At 43.3% G+C, this 4062-nt stretch overlaps 1 pseudogene; it reads right to left on the minus strand.

The window, feature by feature from the left end:
- Positions 1–286: 286 nt before the first annotated feature.
- Positions 287–1484, minus strand: LOC120244217 (annotated as a pseudogene).
- Between the last annotated feature and the right edge of the window lie 2578 nt (positions 1485–4062).

Genomic DNA, 4062 nt, shown 5'->3' on the forward strand with positions numbered 1-4062 from the left:
AAAAATAAATAAATACCCCAAAAAGGAAAAAAAATCCTTAAAACGTTTAAATGTTAAAACAAAAATAAAAGTAAAAAATAAAACCAAAAGTAATTCAAACAAAAATAATCTATGACCCTATCACATTACACTTCTAGATTTATAGTATCAAGTACAGTGAAAATGAACAGTAAGGTCACTTGATATTAAGTAAGATGACCCTTCCATTCTTGCTTTGAACTTTGGGGATTTGGCTTTGCAAAAAATATGTAATAAATATCTGTAGTACCTTGTACATGTTAAACACTTATCTTTCTCCATTTGAAAGCCTTTCTCTGGAGTCACACTGTCTTCGGGCCATCCCAATGTGTGGGCAGCACGGATTCTGCAGCAAGTTCATTAACAGCAATCTTTGTATCTACATACTCCTGGAGTTTGTGTTTTCGCAGATCAAAGTGTTCCACAAGACTTTTTCTCTCTCCATTCCATACTTTTAGTAAAAATCTTTTCCAAGTAAGAGCACACAGCTTGCTCTTCCATTGCAACACCAACGATGACCAACCATGGGCGATGTTTTCTTGCCATTTGGTGTGAATGTCCCACACAGAGATGGTTAACTGTACCACATAAATGCTGAAGAAAAGACAGCGACTCGGAGTTAGGTATATCAGACCTGTCACTTACTTTCTTTGGTAGCAAAGAAGAAACTGCATTTTTAGGGTCATTCTCAAGGAGAGAATGGCTTTGTGGCACAATTTTACGCTCTCTGGGGTTTGTAATATTTCCTCCACCAGGTTGCTGCAGACTTTTATCAATGCAAGCGTTTAAGTCCTCCGGTCACAGTCCCAGATCTCAATCCAGTTCTAAGAGGAAACAGGAAAAGGTATGGAGGGTGACTTGTCTAAGGCTCCTGAAGTAGATGACGATTGTCGGTCAAGCAGACGTTCGGATCCATTCATTAGTTCCCAAAACCACCTGAAGCTGCTTTCTGATGAGAATCCAATCTTGACGCTGAATCCTAACCATATTCATCAAGTGCTGAGCTCCAGGCGACAACTTTGACTCCAGAAACTCCACAATAGATTGGACCCTCTGGAGGTCTAGCCTCGATCCTGGAGCAGGAGAGCTTGCTGAAGAATTTGCTGAAACTGGCCTCACGTGTCCCAAAACTTTAGTGATTAACACTCATTGCTCTTCACCAAAGGAGAGCAACTTTATTTTATAAACCTGGTGCGGGGAGGGCCTCCAATTTATATATTTTTTGTATGAAATCATTTTGTGCTCACTCCTTCAGGGCCACATCTCAGGTAAAGGGAGCATGGGTTCAGCTTGGCTGTTCAGGCTTCCCTTCAAAATCACCAGATCTGGGCCCTGGGGTGGGTGGCGCACTCAAGGACGAGCCTGAGTGCGAGGGAGGCTCTGGGCCAGCGCTCCCCCTGCAGTGTCCAGGAAGAGGCCAGAATCCGGTGACAGATCCATCCCTTGACCTCAGCCCCGGTCTCCATTCTGCCGCCACCAATCCAGACTAACCCAGGAACCTCTATTTGTGTCTTTCTGAGTTTTTTCCAAATTGTATACACTAATTGTGTTTGTATTTTAATATTGTAATTGGGAAAAACATTACTTAAAACAGACCAAGTATTTTTGTAAACATTTCTTCATTTTGTTCTTGAGCTATGCCTCCACAGAGTGCTTCTTTGACATCAGTTTTCTGGTCTGTGAAGTGACTGGACCCCCACAACCGTCACCCCTACCACCCAACTACCATCTCATTCTGATCCCCTGTCCCTGGAGGCTACATCCCTCTTCCTGTCCCTCCTCCAATATATACGCTCTCAGATCTACTGGGCTCCTGCCATGAAAAGAATTCTCACTCTAAAAGCCAATATTTTAGTCCTGAGTTCCTGCACCCCAATATTCAGGCATCTGATGTCAGACAGAGCCATTGTGCTAATGCGCCCTGAGAGCCGCGTTGACATTGACCTGAATCATCCCTATGCTTGATGTCCCAGATATGTGCTCAAGTCTGGGCTTCTCTTGCCCTTGCTGGAATCCCTGTTCAAGGCCTCCTTCTTAGTTCCAGCTTTCTCTGGTGGCTCTTTGAATCCATTGGTTGAGAACCTAGCAAGCTTTGAGTCTCTACCCACTGGAGCCATGACACATGGATTCAACTGGGGTTGAGGTTCTTCAGGGAAAGCTCCCAGGAGGAGGCCTTCATCATCTAACAGTCATAGCATGGCAGAACGCTAGCAACAGTGTAAGGGCTTGTGTTCAAAGAATTACTTTGCAAGGGTGGTTGAGCTTTAAGTGAATAAATTCCATTTCACCATAGACACCAGCAAACCACAGGGGTCTTGTAAGACTTGGCGCTTTATGGCTCCCAGAGATGGCACCATATTTCTAAAGTTGTTTCCAAGGAATCCTCAAAGTAAGAAAGCAAAGCCAGCTCAAGGAGGAAATCAAACGGAGCTCCTAAGCAAGTTAGTTCCCCTTAAAACCCAGTCGTCTATAAAAAATATTTTTAAATAAAGTTTTCCCTCCAGAGTTTAAGAGAGAACTCTTAAACATGGTTCATGTGACGGAGGCACGGAGGAAGGTCAGTGGAAAATGAACATCCCTGACTCGCCTTGTGTGAAAGGAAACTACAGCTTTAGTTTTACCCATTAAAATCAGGTTAGCATATAAATTTTTGGCAGGAAATTAAATGATGCAAACAGATGGAGATGGCAGTATCTTAATGCCCAAAGCAGTTTGTCTTTAAATATAAGAATACAATAAAATGGGGGGGGGGTGTTCGTTTCTGAGCATCTGTTTTTATCTTGAGAGAAAGTATCGGAGACAAGAGGGTGAGATTGCTTTTGGAACCGTGTGAACGTGAGTCAGGCAAGAGCAGGTATGAGGGGATGGTTCTGGGGCTCAAGGTCCAAGGGGCAGACTGAGAACAGGGACAGTGACTCAGAAGGCAGCTTTGCCAGCCACAGCCACACGTGGCAGGACCCTGCTGCAAGCCTTTTAGAATCATCCACTTCCCTGGGATTGGGATACCTCCGCCCAAGGCGGACCTGCTCAGGGTCATTGACTGGGGACTGGCGATTCCGTCATCGAATTCGATTTCCTTGCGGTAGATTTGTTAGCACATTCTACAGCTTCAAGGAGTCAGACAATACAGGGGGAGAAAGGTACCTGGGGCCAAGAACAAGAATTGAATTTCCTATGAAAACAGCAAACTACAGGAACCTCTATTCCCTGTAGTTTTTCCATGCAAGCTGGACCCAAACCACATCCCAATGATGTAGGGAACCAACCCAGGGATGGATTATGTGGTCAGTGAATTGGAGACTATATGCAAATGCTTGATTGCAGAATAATAGACAGAATGTTACATCAGTTATGATTTCAAAAAAATATGTTATTTCTATTTTGCATATAAATGCACTGATAAAATTCTATCAGGACATGCCAGTGTCATAGCAGTGGCTACTTGTAAATACATAAGCTCTAGGTGGGGTGTCTGAGGAGATAGGCAGAGGCTTCCAGGATTAGATGAGATTAATTTTGAAGAATATGTAAGAAGCATAGGAATTACCAAAGCAAATAAAGAAAACATAGTATTCCAGTAAAAAGCTCAGCATTTTAGAGTATTGCCAGTAGTTCAGTATAGCCAGAATATAAGGTGATTAAGAAGAGCTGATAAGAGATGAGATTGGAAAAAGAGAGAGGCATTTAATCTTGATGAGCCTTGTATTTAATTCCAAATAATTTTAATTTTTTCCTCTAGGCAAGAGAAAGGCTAAATTTGATTGCAAGTAACAGAAGGATCATCCAAGGATGATGCAAATAATAAGAACCTCTATTTCATCATGTATTAGCTCTGTTCCCATGTGGACAGGGTGGAAAACGAGTGGATACAAAGCAGATACCCCGTTGGACAGAAGACATGAAGCCAGTGGTTTCTGAGATGGGGCCTAACAAACCCCTGGGGCAGTGATGAGGGAAGGAGCCAGGGGGAAGGACCCCCATTTAGAGGAGTCTGACATGCTTGGCCAGTTTGATTTGGAGCGAGAGCTAGAATTCATCCCTATA

Source organism: Hyaena hyaena, unplaced genomic scaffold (genome assembly GCF_003009895.1).
Source record: "Hyaena hyaena isolate Hyena2069 unplaced genomic scaffold, ASM300989v1 scaffold_374, whole genome shotgun sequence".
NCBI classification, from domain to species: domain Eukaryota; kingdom Metazoa; phylum Chordata; class Mammalia; order Carnivora; family Hyaenidae; genus Hyaena; species Hyaena hyaena.